The 19,108-nt window shown below is 34.4% G+C and overlaps 1 long non-coding RNA gene and 2 other non-coding genes across 6 annotated transcripts in view; 2 read left to right on the top strand and 1 right to left on the bottom strand.

The window, feature by feature from the left end:
* The window catches only part of LOC126761176 (uncharacterized), a 302,754-nt gene that overhangs the window by 22,841 nt on the left and 260,805 nt on the right, over positions 1-19,108 (bottom strand). For all 4 annotated transcript variants that reach the window (XR_007667332.1, XR_007667335.1, XR_007667334.1 and 1 more), the window contains exon 6: positions 12,184-12,214. This is a non-coding gene — a long non-coding RNA (uncharacterized LOC126761176). The remainder of the gene's footprint in view (positions 1-12,183; positions 12,215-19,108) is intronic.
* Trnae-uuc (transfer RNA glutamic acid (anticodon UUC)) lies at positions 7,055-7,126 on the top strand. The gene has a single exon. It is a non-coding gene; the product is annotated as a tRNA-Glu (tRNA).
* Positions 7,590-7,661, top strand: Trnae-uuc (transfer RNA glutamic acid (anticodon UUC)). Its single transcript has one exon. It is a non-coding gene; the product is annotated as a tRNA-Glu (tRNA).

The raw sequence follows: 19,108 nt of genomic DNA, 5'->3' as shown, positions 1-19,108 counted from the left end.
AATTCAGCAAGCATTGGTCAGCAAACAGCACTGGTGAGGTTTCGAAAGCCTTTTGGCACAGAGTGGAATAGAAAAGGTCCATTGATATATTCTTAGCACAAGGTTTACTTCACCGCAATGATAATGGTTTTATATTTTCAAGTGATAATAAACATTCCACATTGAATTTGAAGTTTCTGTGTTTTTTTTTTTTTTTTTTAAAGAAGGGAACCTCGAAATGGATCACACTATAAATGGACACTATCCTAATAAACTAACGCGGCGTTGGTTTGTTCAAAGTTGCAGTAAGGAAGTTGAGGTGGAAGCAGCTAGACACTCACTTTCCCCTCCATTGTACAGCTTTCGTCATACTAAGGTTAAAGCCGCTCGGTTGCCATACTTTTTACGAACCCAGCGAATTGTTTGGAATTAATATTAGCCACCTCAATAAACTTGTGGCAGGTTTCAGGCGTTTTTTCGTTACGCGAAGATCTCTTTAGAACCGCTTGAAGTAATGAAAATATTACTGTTGTCTAGGCAAGTGTTGCTGAAGACCGAAATTTGTCGATTCCAAGACTGTCCCAAACAACAACCTGACGGATTTCGAGAAAGGATTTAAGCTCACTAAAGAACTGAAGCCATTGAACTACCTTAAACGTTGTGAATTTCCCGATATTGCTTTGGAACAACTTGAAATCGATAACGATTTTTTTTAAATAAAATCACCTTATCCAATGAGGCGCACTTTCAGCTGAGTGATGCGGTAAATAAACAAAACTGTCGATTCTGGTGCGCAGAAAGACCACAAATTATTCATGAACAACTATTACATTTACCTAAATTGACAGCTTGATGTGGTGTTTGGTCTGTTGGAATCAACGATCCGCACTTCTTTGAAATGAAGCTGTTAACATCGTTACTGTCAATGGAGCTCGGTATATCTGATGGCAATCCAATCATTACGAGCAGACTTGGGAGATTTGATTATTTCAAGAAATTGTGACATTAAATGGCCATCAAGAAGTTTTGATTTAACGCCATTAGACTACATCTTGTGGAGTTTTTTGAAGTCATTGGTTTTTAGTTATAAACCAGACTATCTTCAAGCTTTGGAAGTTAATTATGTGAGGTCATTGATCTCATCAAGATTTAGACGTTAATATTGAACGTGCTATTCATGACAAACGACTTGATTTAGTAGAAAACATATTTGAAAATTGGGTTTATCGCATTCGTTACTGTAAGAGAAGTTGTGGAAGCCATTTGAATGATGTTATATTCAGAACTTAATTGTAACGATTGTACTTCAACTTAAATAAAGAACATTCGAATTTTCTTAACAATTAGAGTGCCTTTTTTAAGAAATCATATCACACTTATTGGGAAACCCTATATGAAAAACAGTCGGTAAGAGAAATTTCAAGATATCACTTTAAAATTGTATGCAAATGACATGACTTCTTTTATATTGCCGAAATATTTTCTAAAGCTTCATCATACTTTTTTCCACTTCGGCATATTTTTTTTTAATCTAAAAGTTCACATTTTTTATTTCTTAGAAGCAATTTTCTGAGCTCTTTCAAAGCAAAGTATCACGACAGCAACAGAAGCGTCGAGAAACGAGGAAGGAAGGAAATCATGGCAGTTGCTTGGCTCTAAGCGATTTTCAAAGCAAATAAGCAACGAAGTGAGGAAAATATTGTCTAAGTACATGCTAATGGTTAGGCGAGCATGTAAAAATGCTAAGGAGATATAATTATATATGTATGTACATATACTATATGTAAGTACATGTGTACAAATACTTAAGTACAAGTAAAAGAAATATTTTTCTATAAAGATGTGCATAATTGTTTACATTTTCGCTAAAACACAAGCGTGACAGCGCGTGAACGTAAATATTATATTAATATCAACTAAGTGTGTATGTATGTATGCGCAAGTGGTTATGCACATACTTCCTCAACAGAAAGCAAAGTATAAAGACATATGTACATATGTATGTATGTCAGTAAGTCTGTGCGTCATCAAGTGGGTGTGCCTTGCGTCTTCAGTCAGCGATAACGTCTTTTAATGCATATCTTCGCAAGCGAGATATATATTTATCCACACACACATATACGTATGTATATATGTACTTATTGCTCTTGCTTGTATCTGCACTTCTTTGTTTGCATATTTGCAATGGCTAAGTGCCGTTTTAACTTAATTTCCTCGACACTTTGCTCAACAAACGCTGTCAACATTTCGCAATAATGTTAAAAGTGTCAACATATTTGATGTTCAAAAGAAAAACACCAAATACGAAACACAAATAAAAACAATAACAACATTTACAACCAATGAAAATAAACTTACATAAGTAAATGGAAGTTTTGAGTAAAGAAATGACTTAAGTAATGCTTGCTGTACTGCTTTTGTATTTTTGTTGTTGTAGCCTGCTTTGTGCAGGCGGCGCGGTGTGCAGGCTTTTATTTGCGCTGCTTGAATTATGAGTTTGTTAATGCAGGCTGTGTATTAAGGTTTAATTGAAAATGATTTTTTAACGTCTATTTTGAGGGGACGTGAATGGAAGAGACGATTTTTATTAGCAATCATGATAAAAATTTTAAAAGCTTGGTTGGTAGGTAAAATAGACTTACTTAAGCTGCCTCTTACAGTTTTAAAAAATTTGTTGAGCATTTTCTTACAAAACAAATTTTTTCTTAATTTTAAAAAAATTTTCGAATCAAAAAATTTATTGAAAAAATTTTCTTACCATAAAATTTTCTTATAGTTTTCGAAAAATTTTTGAGCATTTTTTCAACAAACAAAAAATTTTTTTAATTTTTAAAGAAATTTGGATCCAAAAATTTTTTTTTGAAAAAATTTTCTTACGGTGTTAAAAAATTTTGTTACCAAAAAAATTATTTTTCTTTATCTTTAAAAATTTTTCAAACAAAAAATTGTTTGAAAAAATTTTCGAACCAAAAATTTTTTAAAACTATTTTCTAACCAAACAATTTTGTAAAAAAAATTCGAACCAAAAAAATTTCTAACCCAAAAAAACAATTTTTTAAACATTTTCAACCAACAAAACTTGTTTAAAAAAATTTCGAACCAAAAAAATTTTTAAAAAACATTTCTAACCCAAAAAAAAAAAATTTTAAACATTTTCAACCAATAAAACTTTTTTAAAAAAATTTCGAACCAAAAAAAATTAAAAAACTAACCAAAATATTTTTTTTTTAAATAGCATAACTAAAAAATATTTTGAAAAAATGTTCTAATTAAAAAATGTTAAAACATAATTGTAGAATTAAAATTACAGATATAATAAACTTACAAAAAGGCTACAAACAACCTTTTCTCTCCAAGAAGCACCTCTTTTGTCGGAACCGCTGATATCAGACAAGCGTAGAACAAAACTTTCATAAAACTTATCCGATCGAACTCAAGTCCTTGTATGGAAAAGTTTTTTATTTGATAAGATATCTTTACAAAATTTGGCATAGATTATCACACAAGAAAGTGCTGCAATATCCGCAAAAAAGTGTAGAGCGGATACCTACAGAGGATAGCTGTCATACAAACTGACCGATCGAGCTGAAGTCCTTGTATGGGAAAACCCTTCTATTTTACAGGTTATCTTCACCAAATTTGGTAAAGATTATTTCCTAAGCCATAACTCTAATATCCGCAGAAATTGTTCAGATCGAATAACTATAGCAGATAGCTGCCATACAAACTGACCGATATAACTCAAGTCCTTGTATGGAAAACTTGTTTATTTGAAAATTTATCTACACGAAATTTGGTACAGATTATTCTCTTAGCCATATCTGTAATATCCGAAGAAATTCTTCAGATCGAACCACTATAGCATATAGCTGTCAAACAAACTGAACGATCAAACTCAAGTTCTTTAATGAAAAACTTTTTTATTAAACTATGTATCTGCACGAAATTTGGTGTAGATTATTTTCTAAGCCATAACTGTAATATCCGAACATATTGTTCAGATCGGATCACTATAACATATAGCTGCCATACAAACTGACCGATCAAAATCAAGCTAAATATTTTTTTACGCTTTGTTGCTATAAAAAATATACCTATGAAGCATATTTTAGCTTCAGTTAGCTGTTTTTTTCTTGTTGTTGTTTCTACTAAGTAACATTCGCTTTATATTAACTTTACACTTCTGCAAGCAGCAGTCACAGCCACAGCAAACAACAAAGTCAGCTATTTTTCCTACAATTACAAAGCGCAACTTACTTAAATCCAGTGCACTAACTATTTAGTTTCATTATTTTAACAAAACTTTCCAAATATGCTGCCATAAATATCGATTATATCCCGGTCGTAATGCACGAACTCGCACTCGGTTCAATGCCTGGCCTTACTCGAAATGTATGCATATAGTACACGCTCTATGCATTCGCAATAGACAATCATATAAATACATGGCATGCGGTTAAAACTGCGAACTCAATACAAAGGAAGAATTAAATCGTAATGATTTTCATAAATTTAATAAATATCGATTTAAAATTTAATGGCTTAAAAAGTTCGAAAGTAAAATTGCCAATAAAATAACTCTTCCCTAACTGGATGGCAACATTAAAATAAACTGAATCATACGTCAGAAAAAAAAAATAAAACAACAAGAAACAGAGCAAACTAAACACAGCAGTGAAAGAAACAACACAGAAAAAATAACGGTGAAAAGCACACAAACGCATTTCAAAGTGGAACAACTGTTTTTATTGATGAGCTTATAAAATTTTATGTGTGCCATTTATGGCACAGAGCGGCGTACTGCGAAAGAGTATTGCGAAAAGCACACAAACAAAAAATAATAAAAACAAATAAATGGCAATGAAGAAAATCCAACAGAACCACTGCGAGGCAAAAAGAAAGCTGCCGAATAAACACAGAGATAGTCGAGCTGCAAATATCAGCCAGGAAATCGTATAAAATATTCGAGGAAAATGCGCCCAACTAAGCGACGGCGCGCAGCGTCATCAGCGCTGAGCGTCAGCGGTGTTAGCAACAGCAACAGCTGAAAGCAGCTGCAACATTTAATGGCTCGACGAAGACTATTATTACAGTGAAGCAAAAATAATAAACAGTATGGCAATATTGGCGCGCAACGAACGACCATGCGCCCGCAGCATACAACGGTCGGCTGCAGTGCGCGGGCATAAGCGTAAAGAGCGCAGCACAGCGCGCGACAGAGCAATTGACAGCATTGCAATAATAATTTTTATTGCAACTTTTTTACGATACGGTTGGCGAATGGCGGATGGCAACAGCGTTTGAGCGCTTGACGACAGCTGCTTCCGGCACACTGACAGTCACTGACGGGCTACTCCGTGTGTGTGTGTATGTATATATACTTATGTACGCGCGGCAGTCGGGAAATCGGATGTGAACTCGCTCACATACAACTGTGGCAAAGTGTTTATGTCGCAACAACAACAATGCAAACACAACATTGCCGCTACAACCAGCAGTAAAGTAACGCTCAACTACAACAACAACAACGCTGGTGTTGACATTAGCGAATATAGCAATACTCATATCAATAAATGTCTTGCATACAATATATTTGCGCCGTTTGATGTTGCCGCTCGGTTGCCAGCGCATGTTGCAAATTGTCGGTAAATGTGCTGCTGCTGCTCGGCTTGGCAATCAAAATTGCACCTAAAACTAATAAAAATCATAAAATGTTATGACAATAATAACGAACGGTGTAGTGTAATGAAAATAAAAATGCGACTGTGCACCGCACTGATAACGGTGATTGATACGCGCGCACTTGCAGTGGCACAACCAACAGCAAAGCTACTAATGATTGACAACAAATGTAGCTGTAGCGTTGATGTTGATTACAAACAATTTTGATTGACAAAATGCTGCACTGAAAAAAAAATTTGAAATTGAATGTAATAGAAACAACAAAAATACAAGAGGTTCCACAGAAGTACTTAATTTTGGGCGGTTAGCTTATATGGCAGCTATATGCTATAGTGATCCGATTTGAAAAGTTTCTTTGGAGAATGTAGCATTGCTTTGGTGATAATCTATATCAAATTTGGTTAACATTTCTCGAAAAATGAAAAAGTTTTTCATACAAGTGCTTGATTTTGAACGCTCAGTTTATATGGCAGCTATATGCTATGGTGATCCGATCTGCACCATTTCTTCGTAGATTATATCTTTTCTTTAGGTTATAATTCATGACATATTTAGTTAAGATATCTCAACAAATGAACAAGTTTTCTAAACAAGGACTTGATTTTGTTCTGTTTGTATGACAGCTATATGCTATAATGGTCCGATCGGAACAATTACTCCGAAGATTGTAGCAAAGCTTTAGGTAATACTTTGCGCTGAGTTTAGTTTAGATATCTTTATAAATGAACAAGTTGTCTACACAAGGTCTTGATTTTGAACGTTCCGTTTGAATGGAGCTACATGCTATAGAATTCTAATCTAAGAAATTTCTGCGGAGATTATAGCGCTGCTTTAGGTAACACTCTGTGCCTGATTTAAATGAACAACTTATTTGGGAAAAAAGAACTTTCGCAAGATTTCAGATCAATATCTCAAAGATGAAGGACTATCTCGCGTATGTACAGACAGACGAAGAAACAGACGGACAAAAAAATGCCTAAGTTGACTAAACTTGTCATGCCGATTATATTTATAGTAGGATCTCCGATGTTTCATTTTTGGTGTGGCAAACTGAATATACCCTGTTGAACGTAGAAATATTTTGAAAGATCTTATCAACAAATGCTTACTAAATTGTCAAAACAAAACACAGCTTTTTATACCAAAGACATACCCATTTATTGCTTTGCTCTGAGCACTTTGAATACCTATACTATTTTTGTTGTTCAGCCCACACCCTGTTTTTAGAAGTAACTAATTTTGAAAATTTTATAAATTTGTGGGAAGTTTTATCTAATCTTTCTTTTATATTTTTCGAATAAGTATCTAAATTTGAAAATTTGATAAATTTGTAGGAAGTTTTATCTAACTTTTCTTTAGTATATGTGTAAGTTTATTGATTGGTTTCCATATATCCCATATGGTCTAGTGGCTAGGATATCTGGCTTTCACCCAGAAGGCCCGGGTTCGATTCCCGGTATGGGAAATTTTATTTTTTACCAATCATAACTGTCAAGCTGGATTATATGGAAAAATTGATAAGCAATTAGGAGACTCACAACTTGTCATAAAGTATCGTAAAATCATAAAGTCATATAATTTTGCAATTGTTTAAGAAAATTCTCATCGCTATATTATGGGTTCGCTATAACTTATAACTCTTTGAGACTATATGAAACCCTAAATATACGTTTGATATAATATAATGATATATGATTACATATATCGTTTGCTGAAACTTAGGTAATGTATTCAGATAATTTCGTATTTAATATAATATAATGATATACATATGATTATATCGTTTGCTGAACCTTTGGTATTTTATTCGGCTTATTTTTGATTTTTGTTCGGCTCACCTAACACTAATCGTTTGAGGAAGCATTATTAATATGTTAATCCGCTTAAGCGCAAATACTAAAGTATTTATATGAAGACATATAATCGTATCCCATATGGTCTAGTGGCTAGGATATCTGGCTTTCACCCAGAAGGCCCGGGTTCGATTCCCGGTATGGGAAGTATTTTTTATATACTTTTTTATTAAAGCTTTTCTTTTATAAAATATTTATTTTATAAATATATAGCACTTTATATTCCTAAAATTATAGTTTGTAATATATTTATTATCCAAAATTTTGTCTAAATGTATTTCACTACTTTTCCTGCATTCCATAAGCGCAAATATGTATATGAGAAAATATGCTAATATTTCAAATTCAATCAAATCTCATGTCATAATAAATAACTTATTCAAAAATCAACAAAATACAAAATAATACGTATAGGCAATAAAATACAGACTGACGTTGAAACGAAAAAAGTTATGACCGCCTTAATAAAACCGAATTTTGTAATCAAATATATGACAGCTTGTATATGAAAAAATCGGCAATCAAAACTGTAAATATGAAAACGACACATTACATCGCTTTTTACACCTATACATATGTATGTATGTATATGATTGCTTAATATATATGTACTCTCCCACTCCCGGAATGTTTTCGAATTCCCGGGATTTCGGGATATCGAAATTTCATTTCCCGTTCCCGGGAAAAACGGGAGAAAAAAAATTGCTAATTATTGCTTATAAATTTAAAAAAATTAAATTATTTTTTTTATTTCCAATCAGTTACATAGATTCAATTAAGTATGCCCATTCTTGGGTTCTTTATAATAAAAAAAATTATTATTTAATAATAATTATTATTTCTTATAAATTGAAAAAAATATATAATTCACTTTTTATTTCGAATCAGTTACATGAATTAAATTAAAAATAAACCTATGTATTTGGTATTATATATACATACATTATTTGGTCAAAAAGCAAATAATAAAAATCACAGACCGATTTCTGTAGGAACTAATTTTAAATAGTATTTTAAAAATACAAGCGCATCCATTGTTTCATCGTTTATCGTTTAAACTAGATCTGATTTTAGTGCAAATGCTTCCAGACACTGAAAAACAACGCTCGCATTCGACACTAGTTGGTGGTATTGTCTTTAAAAAATTACAAGCAACCTCCAGATTGCTGCCAAGCCCGCCACCCCCAAGAAGTAAATTTATTTCCTTTGATACCGCTTCCTCTACTGATAATGAGACATCTCTTTTTAAAACGCGAGATTCTTTGACAGTTTCTTGCAACCTTTCCTTCAACGTTTTTTCCTTTTCATTTTCGATTATTTTTAAATCGATATCGCGATTCTCAACATCATTAGTATTGTACTTTTTAACAATTAACAGCTGATCAAACCAGTGCTGTAACTTTGATCAAACAGTGTTGTAAAGTACTAAATTCTTACTAATTGTTTTTTGGCAATGTTCATCTATTGTAAATACAACTTTGTTTATGAAAAAATAATAATTAAAAGTGTTTAAAAAAAAGGACAAAAATCCCGAATATCCCGGGAAATTAATTTTAAATCCCGGGAGGAGTTTTAAGTCCGGGATCCCGGGATTTCGGGAGCCCGGGAGTGGGAGCTCTAATATGTACACACATATGAACGTTGTGACGTTGAAACAACAACCGTAGGCCGCGTTACGTATACGCCCGAGTGCATACTTAGCAGCGCCGTATAAATAAAATGCCTTAATAATAATAACAACAACTACACTGTGAAAAGTTCAATAGCCTTCAATGTGTTTAAGCAAAAGTTGAAAATTTTACAAGCAACAAAAACAACAGCGTGAACAGCAACGCACAAAACATGAAGCAAAGAAATGGACCAACGAAAATATACAAAAATAAGTTGATTTTATGAATATACATATATGAATATGTATGTATATACATTTATATGATTATTGTGTGTATATACATAAATAAACACTAACAGCAACAAAGTATTAACGTTGGTGCATATACATACATATGTATGTATATTTTGGGTGTTTAGTGCTATAAAACCGTGTACTAATGCGTGGATGTCGGCTGTTAAAGCAAGTGTGTAACTTAGTCGAAGATATATTGTAATAAAATTATGAAATATTACAAAAATAAGTTGCCGGCACTCTTTCTACATTTAAACTTAAGTTAAAGTTCATAACTGAAAAAGAATTTCTGGCATAGTTTGATACAAAACTCGCTAAACTCATTCTAGAAATTATAAGAATATAATTATTTTGATGATATTTTTTACAAATTTAGACAGATGCGTTTTTGAATGACTAACTTACAATTCTTGCTTCTATATATATAAATATATTTACATATGACTGCACTAAACCGTTTCAGCCGCTTGCAGTTAAGTGCAACTTGCAGTTAGCGCAACATATACAAGCTAAGCGCACACAAACAAGTTATGCAAACTGAAAAAGTCGTTCCAAAACAACAACTAAAACAAAAATCACATGTTTTCTCATATTAACAGAAAATCAGTGAAAAGCAGACTACCCAAAAATCAAATGAATAAACATATTGAGTTGAGTAAATGTAAATGTGAAGACAGCAAAACAATTTAATGACTAAAATACAAAGCTTGTAAGTCATACAAACTGTCATATAAAGGTTTAATGAGTTTGAATATTACAATATGCCATAAGTTAGTGTGCATGTATGTATGTATATGCTAAGTTAATGTGTATGTATGTATGTGCATACATTCATTAGCGTGAATAGTAGAAATCCGTTAACAAAAGTCAATGGCCGTTGCATTGAAAAAACGGTTGTTTATCTTGCCTTTCGGTGTTACTGGCACACTTTCGTATGTGTGTGCATATATTACCTACATACATATGTATGTGTTATATGTGAGTTCGAATACATAACACAAGCAAATTGGAGTTATTGTTTTTTATGACTTTTGAATAACAAATAAGTAAAACTTGGTGGGTGAAAGGGCTTTACCTATGTATAACTAATGGATATAAACGTTACTGAAGGTATTTTAACTAAATTTTAGAGAAATATATACTAAATAAAATACAAAAAAGAACCATTAACTTTGGTTGTACTGAAGTTACAATGCCTTTCACAAATACACAAAATTCCGAAAAAAACATGATTTTGATAAGTAAGTTTGTATGACAGCTATATGCTATAGTTGTCGGATCTGAACAATTTCTGCTGAGATTGAATCGCTTCTTTGGCCAATAACCCATGCTAAATTTTGTAATTATATCTCGAGAAATAAAAAAGTTTTTCATACAAGGATTGGATTTCGTTGGTAAATTTGTATGGCAGCTATACGCTATAGTGGTCTGATCTGAATAATTTCTTTGAATATCGTAGTAATGCTTTAGGTTATAATTCATGCCCGATTTCGTGTAGATATCTCGTTAAACAAAAAAGTTTTCCATATAAAAGTTTTATTCTTGTCATTCAGTTTGTACAGCAGCTATATGCTATAGTGGTCCGATCTGAATAATTTCTTCGGATATTGTAGCAATGCTTTATTTTATAATTCATGCCCGATTTCGTGAAGATATCTCAGTAAACAAAAAAGTTTTCCATTTAGGAATTTAATTTTCATCGTTCAGTTTGTATGGCAGCTATACGCTATAGTGGTCTGATCTGAATAATTTCTTTGAATATCGTAGTAATGCTTTAGGTTATAATTCATGCCCGATTTCGTGTAGATATCTCGTTAAACAAAAAAGTTTTCCATATAAAAGTTTTATTCTTGTCATTCAGTTTGTACAGCAGCTATATGCTATAGTGGTCCGATCTGAATAATTTCTTCGGATATTGTAGCGATGCTTTATTTTATAATTCATGCCCGATTTCGTGAAGATATCTCATTAAACAAAAAAGTTTTCCATTTAGGAATTTAATTTTCATCGTTCAGTTTGTATGGCAGCTATATGCTATAGTGGTCCGATCTGAATAATTTCTTCGGATATTGTAGTAATGCTTTAGTTTATATTTCATGCCCGATTTCTTGAAGTTATCTCATTAAACAAAAAAGTTTTCCTTTTAGAAATTTAATTTTGATCGTTCAGTTTGTATGGCAGCTATACGCTATAGTGGTCCGATCTGAATAATTTCTTCGGATATCGTAGTAATGCTTTAGGTTATAATTCATGCCCGATTTCGTGAAGATATCTCATTAAACAAAAGAGTTTTCCATTTAGCTATATGCTATAGTGGTCCGATCTGAATAATTTCTTCGGATATTGTAGCAATGCTTTAGTTTATAATTCATGCCCGATTTCGTGAAGATATCTCATTAAACAAAAGAGTTTTCCATTTAGGAATTTAATTTTGATCGTTCAGTTTGTATGGCAGCTATACGCTATAGTGGTCCGATCTGCACAATTTCTTCACAAATTGCGACGATGCTTTAATCAATAATTCCAGTCGAATTTCGTGAAGATAGCTTGTCATATAAGAAAGTTTTCCATACACTAACTTGATTTCGATCATTCAGTTTGTATGGCAGCCATGCGATATAGTGATCCGACATGGACGGTTTCAACAAACGAGCAGCTTCTTGGTGAAAAAAGAACGCGAGCAAAACTTCAGAGCGATATCTTAAAAACTGTGGGACTAGTTCTCATATATACTGGTAGACGGATATGTATAAATCAACTCACCTGGTCATGCTGATCATTTATATGTCGTCACCTAAAATAGAAAAAAAAAATATGTATCATGAAAAAAATCAAAATTGAGTTTTTTATTGCTAACATTATATTACATAGTATATGCATCATAAAATTTTAACCTCCGGCTGTCAAGTATACCCAATATATAACCAATACATAACCATTTTATAACCAAAACTCAATTTTTGTTTCAATATGAGTGGTTTCTATTATATTTTTTCCCTTCATTTGTAAACTTATGAAAAGTGATGTTACGTTATTTTGCATTGTAGGTGGTGACGATATGAATTTAGAGGATCCGCAAAGTGTTTTTTCTAGTATTCAAAATTTTGTTACAAACTTAATATACCCTATTCAGCGTATCGTTGTTTGTAACATATGTACATATATGTTTTTTATCCACATGCCACAAACTTTGATGGAAAATTTTACACAAATTTTTGCTCTTTTGTTATAATCTGCGTAACTTTTGCGCCTTTCACATTTGTCACTATACATTAAGCCCAAAATATGCAGTACTTTTCCATTGCCTTATTTTGTTACTGTCACAGCGTCATCATCTGCTTAACCTTCTCCAAATAGGCAGATATGGCAACAACCGCGGCGCGTGTAACTGTTTGAGCAACATAAACACGCGCCCATCCATTCAAGTTTGACCATCTGCTTCGATATCGTACACAAACACACACACACATACAGCTGAGTACGCTCATTTGACAAGTGTGAAAAATTAGCTAATAAAAGAAAATATTAATCACACTTGACATTTCTACACTGAAATATATGCAAAATTCTTTCAAATGCGTGATCACGCATACTTGTTACACGTGGCGGCGGAAATCGGCAAAAAAAATTGTTGAGAGTAAACAGATAAACAATTAGCAAAAAATTGGGGAAAAAATAAAATAAATTTAGAAAAAATAAAATAAAATTTAAATAATAAAAATAAAAAGTAATAAAGATAAAACAAATAATAGATAAATAAAGCTTCAAAATACCGGTACTAAGTTCATAATACAATAACCTCTCAGTTTTTTTGTCTGATCAAAAATCGAATTTGGCAGGTCAAAAACAACCGAAATTTTGAGTCAATTTAAATTCGTTTTCAAAATGTAGCAATATGGCAAGATTTGACTTTATTTTCTAATATCTTTTCGTAGTAAATTGGATTTTTTAGGTTTCATCCACGTAGGAGGCAGTAGGCTTCTTGAGGGCCATCAAAAAGCGCTTCTAACACGAAAAACATTTTTTTCCTTAAAAATTGGTCTGTGCTTTCTCAAAATATGTGAAATATTGACTTTATTATTATTTTAAAATAAATGGTATATCTGGTATACAAATAAAAAATCGTACTTTTCCCCCCATTACTTGAAGCTTTATTTTATAAAACTTCTTACATATTCATTATTCAAATTATTTTCCATCGCTAGCAATAACTTTCTCTCATCTTTATAGCAGCTTTTGAAGTCCTCAACGAAAAGTTTTGTTTGCCTTTTGAAGTGATTCATGAATCGATCTAATTTTCGGGTTCTTCATAAGAACGATCAGAACATGTGCCATTAGACAAAATAAGTAGAAATCAGAAAGAAAATGTCAGGGAAGAACAGCGGATAATGTAAGATGTACCATTTCAAAGTTTTCAGCTATGTTTTCACGATCTTGGAACCATGTAGCAGTCATGTTGTCATGTAGAAGTATTTTCTCGTGGTGTCTTTTCGCGTATTGCGGGCATTTTCCTTCACCGCTTGACTCAAATGTATTAGCTGTATTTTTTCACGTACTTTTTCACGGTCCGGGACGTTCTACGCTTTCCACTGCCATTTCATTCAGAAAAGCGAAAGGCTTATGGTTTGATCTAGGCGACATTTGGTTTAAACAAGATGACGCCATTTCCCACACATTGCTTCAGTCAATGGAGTTATTAAGAGAACACTTCGGTGAGCAGATAATTTCACGTTTTGGGCCGGTAGATTGGCCACCAAGATCGTGTGATATCACACCGTTAGACTTTTGCCTGTGGGATATGTAAAGTCTAAGATCTATGCGAACAATCCCGCCTGCATTCAGGCCTTGGAGCAAAACAGCACGCGTGTCATCGCCAGTTACCAGTCAAAATGCTCCATCGAGTCATTGAAAATTGGACTGAACGGACGGACCAACTGAGAAATAGCTGCAGTCATCATTTGAAAAAGAAAATCTTCAAAAAATAAATGCCAAAGAATGCACTTTTCAATGATAACAAATATTCCCCATTAAAGTTGAAGTATCTGTGTTTTTCTTTAAGGGGTCAGTAGGGTAATCTGGCCTGTTTTTTTGACATTTTTTTTTTTCATAGAAATTCTTACTCTACAATAGAACTTTTTGCACATATCATGAGGTAGATCGTGGAGTGTACAAACAAATTTTTTCGGAACTTTTTGATGACATCTGTAGAAGTCATGGCCGGGTGGATGAGAGCGTTTTTTCACTGGCGGACATGATTTCTCATGTTTGGATGATCTGAAACACAAATACCCAATTTATTCTTAAAAAGTACGTGAATGGTTATCGTCCCTACTAGAATCATGAAAAAATGTTGATAAATAAAAAAGTAATTAACGTTTTTTTTTTTTTTAATTTTCCCCATGTTTTTTTACATAAATTTTGCCATAACATTGTCAATAAATTATAAAAAAATATAGAGACGATAGAGTCGTTTTGTGAACATTTAAAAGAAAAATTAAGCAAATCGGTTGAGTAGTTCGATCGGAATCATGTCCGACAGTTTAAAAAAGTGTGTGTTTGAGAAAAACGCGTTTAAAGTTTGAGGTGTGCACTCCGAGCGCTCCGAACGTCGAGCGGTATTATTATTTTTGGGCCTTTTTCGAAACCTTCCAATGGTAAAGTGGGTTTCTACATTAATTCTAAGGGTATAAGGGAACAGAAAATGCAAAAAAAAAAATTAGGAAAGAGATTACCCTATTGACCCCTTAAAAAAGTAGGGAACCTCGAAACGGATCAACTTTTAGCTGCCATACAAACTGACCCATATAATTCCAGGTCTTGTATAAATAAATATTGTGTTTGACGAGATCCCTGCACGAAATTTGGCATGAGTTGTTGTCTGAGGTAATAACATAATCTCAGAAGAAATTGTTCAGATCAGACAACTATAGCATATAGCTGGCATACAAACTGATCAATAAAATCAAGTTTTTGTATGAAATATCTTGTACTTTCGAAGGGTGGAACCAAAATTAATGTTTTTTTTTTCATTTTTTAATTCTCAAAAATCGTCTTTTTAAGGCTGCCGGACCAGATGTGCGCCTAAAGTTCTACTCGATTCCTGACCAATTGTTTTAGAAAAGGAATTAATTCTCGAAAGGCGAAAATTATCAATATTTCAGCTAAATTTTGCTGCTAAACAATAAAAATCTGAATAAGAATATAAATTTAATTTATTCCCATAATAGAAAGAACAACAACTAGCAATTTGTAACGAAATTTAAGCGCACAACTGTTTTGAAACAACTTTTCAGCGCATTTTTCTCAGCCTTGTGGCGCGCACACAACAGGTGCAGCACTAAAATTGATTGAAACTAAAAACCAGCTGATATTTAAACTAGCTAGATTAGTTGGTTGATTAGTGAGCAAAACAAAACGATGAACAAAAAAAGAAAAATCGATAACCACTCTGCCCGCTAATGGCTAATGCACATAAACAAACAACGAATGCGTGAACAAAATGAAAATTCACACGCTTTTCAGCTGAAGTTGTTGTTGTGGTTGTACCTGTTGTTGTTGCCTTTGCAGTTTCACCTGCGGGCGGATGAAGAAAAAACCGAACTGCGCATTATACAATGAAAACTATAGAACACAAATGGCAGATAAAACGGCAATAGCAACAACAAATGCAACAACCACAACGACAACAACAACAGCGTGAAAAGTTAGAAGCATGGCCGCAGCTGTTGCGCTGCAACGGCGATATGCAACCGCAACAAGCATAAATATGCAACAACCATAAAATAAATACTCATACTAAATAGAACAACAACAACGCCAACAGCAACAAGTATAGCGCATATATTACGGCAAAGCCAACACCAACAACAAAGCGCGCGTATTTAATTTAGTTGCACAATAAACAACAACTTGCCGCGCTACTTGCTCAAACACAGCGACGAAGTTGCCGCACAGCAAAAGCAACGCGCCACAAGACGTTACAGATGTGGCAGCGGCGGCCAACGCATTAGCGCAGACGCCGGCTGCAAATTATAGCCGCGCAGCCGAATGGCAGACAGCCGCACATTAACTTTTCATTGTAGGAAATCAGCCAAACCACCACATACATATACACTTAAAGCCCACACTCAAGCGTTGCTGCCACAAGGTGCATGTCGTTATGTGGCAGGTACTTGTTGGTTGCAGCTGCGCGCGCCGTGCTTGCGCTTAAGTCAATGTGTGGATGTTGCAACATAGATTTTTTTATTTTAGTTGTGCTGTTGTTGTTGTTGTGATTGCAGCCGCTGCCTGGTGTTGTTGCTGTGGCATTAGCAAATAGTCACGGAAAGCTCGTAAACAAGCTGGTCTTTTTATGCTGTGTCGCCGCACACTAACACTAACAACAACAACCAAGTACTAACAACAACTTAGACAACAATAACAACCACAACAAACAAGTAAGTTGCCAAACAGCTAACACTTGCTAATCTCTTTGGGCTGAGTGGAAAATGTGGGAAAACTTCTAAGCTGCTATTGATTTAGCTGCCGGCAAGCGGCTGGCGACGCTGACTGGCGGATGTGCGGTCAGCGCTTAGACTAAGCTGGCAAAACTGTTAACCGCTACATGCGTACACAAGTAAGATATGTATGTATATATGCTCGGATATACATATATGTATGTATATAGTATATACGACTTTGAAGGTGTCAGCTGTCCCACAAATACATACATAGATTTACTAATAAATTAATTGTTGTTGTCGCTTATAATAAATAAATGCGCGCTATGCTCGAAGGAGTGTCTAAATAGAAATCTTCTATTGTAAATTTTAAAGCATAAAAACGCAAGCATGTTGTTGCCATATGCACCTTACTGTGGGAACAGCGCGTTAGTTCAAAAGCTCGGGCGTGTCCACTTGTCAGATCGATGTTTGTATCATTGATACTTTGGCAGTTAATAAACTAACGGCACTTAATTGTAAAGACAATGTGATTCCTCATTTTCGATTACGCCGGGCAGCTGCAAGCTGAGCGAGCTTTAACGTTGAACTTCGCGCGCAAGTTTTGATAAAAGAAGAAAAGAGTAAAGAGCTATTGTGAGCCGTTCCTTAAGAGCGGTGTAATTTTTTCAAGATTTTATAATTTCTATTCCGAGTTTTAAAGCCTAATACATCAGATTCTTGGGCTTATATATACACTTGTAGACAAGCAACTCCACATAACTCTACAAAAAATAGTGCAGCGGAATTAAATCGCGAGATGACCAAAGGTTGCCTTCAATAAATTGATTGTTTCGTTGGCTGTAAGACATGTAGCGCCGCCTAGTTGCAACCAAAGGTCGTCTAGATCAACATCCTTCGATACAGGCACAAAAAGTGTCATTAGTCATAGCTCTATAGCAGTCCCCATTGACTGTAACATTATGGTCGGCTTTACTTTTGAACAAATATGGCCCTTAGACCACATCAAACAGCGACTTTTTGACGATCCAACGGCATCTCAATAATGATTTGTGTATTATCTTCACTCTAAATGCCACACTTTTACTTATTAAAGTAGTCATATACATACATATGTCATCATATACGACGAACGTCAAGCGAACCTTGGATGTCGCAGTGAAAACTGAAAATTTTCATTTGTCTTAACTAAGCCCAATGTGAGTCGTTTCCACGACAGTCGGGCCTAAGGAGCCTTAACAGACACGAATGTAAAGGTCACAGTCGGATCTAAGGAGCCTAAACTAACCCGAATATTAAGGTTACTTTTGGTTACATTTGTTTTTCAAGAAGCCTTTTCCAGCCAGAAAAAAAAGCAACAGAGATTCGAATTGTGATCAAGGAGGGCAAGACAAAGTACCTAGAGGTCACACACCTAGATTCCTCGGGTCTAGTCCGCAAACTTCGGTCCTTTAGCAAAATAATCCATAAAGTGGCTGGACACAGCTCCGATTATTCCGCACGATAGCGATTGGACTTTTTCGGGTCTTCTTAGGCACTATGCTACAGAGCCGCAAAAGCGTTTTCGGTGCGCACTGTACAGCCTCTTAGAGGATACACATTATCCACTGCAGTTATTGTAGTTATCCAGAATGGAGTCGTATTAATATCCGTGAAAGTTTAACAACAGGATATGGTGAACCCGATTACTAAATAGATGACGATAGAGCAGACATTCCATAGCCGGCCAAGAACAATTTCGAATAGCTTTTACCGGTCTGAAGCACAACAAATCCGCGGGGGCTAATGAATTGGCGGTCGTTCTATTCAAAAAGAAGAAACGATGATTAGCACGTATCAGCTTCTTTGTAGAATATGGTCTGACGAAAGTATAGCCGACGTTTGGAATTTACGTGTGCTCTAACTAATCCACAAAAAGGGAGACCTCACAATCTGCGCCAACCACCGTGGGAAAAACCTCATCAACATCGCATATGAGGTGCTATCGAATGTACTGTGTGAAGGATTGAAGTCCACCATCAACAAATTGATTGGATTCATTGGACTTCGGCATGCACCAGATCTTGGAAAAGACACGTGAAAACAGCATAAACATAGCTGTATGTATGAACTGACATTGAGCAAGACCAAATGCTGAGTCAGGATAGACTAACCGTTCGATACCAAACGAGGTTTCAGACAAGGTGACTCCATACTCCAAATCTGGACGGATCACGGACGATGACAACATCTAATGAGTCGGCAGTAAT

The sequence above is a fragment of the Bactrocera neohumeralis genome, chromosome 6 (assembly GCF_024586455.1).
Source record: "Bactrocera neohumeralis isolate Rockhampton chromosome 6, APGP_CSIRO_Bneo_wtdbg2-racon-allhic-juicebox.fasta_v2, whole genome shotgun sequence".
Classification (NCBI taxonomy): Eukaryota; Metazoa; Arthropoda; class Insecta; order Diptera; family Tephritidae; genus Bactrocera; species Bactrocera neohumeralis.
This window is presented reverse-complemented; position numbering and strand designations above follow the sequence as displayed.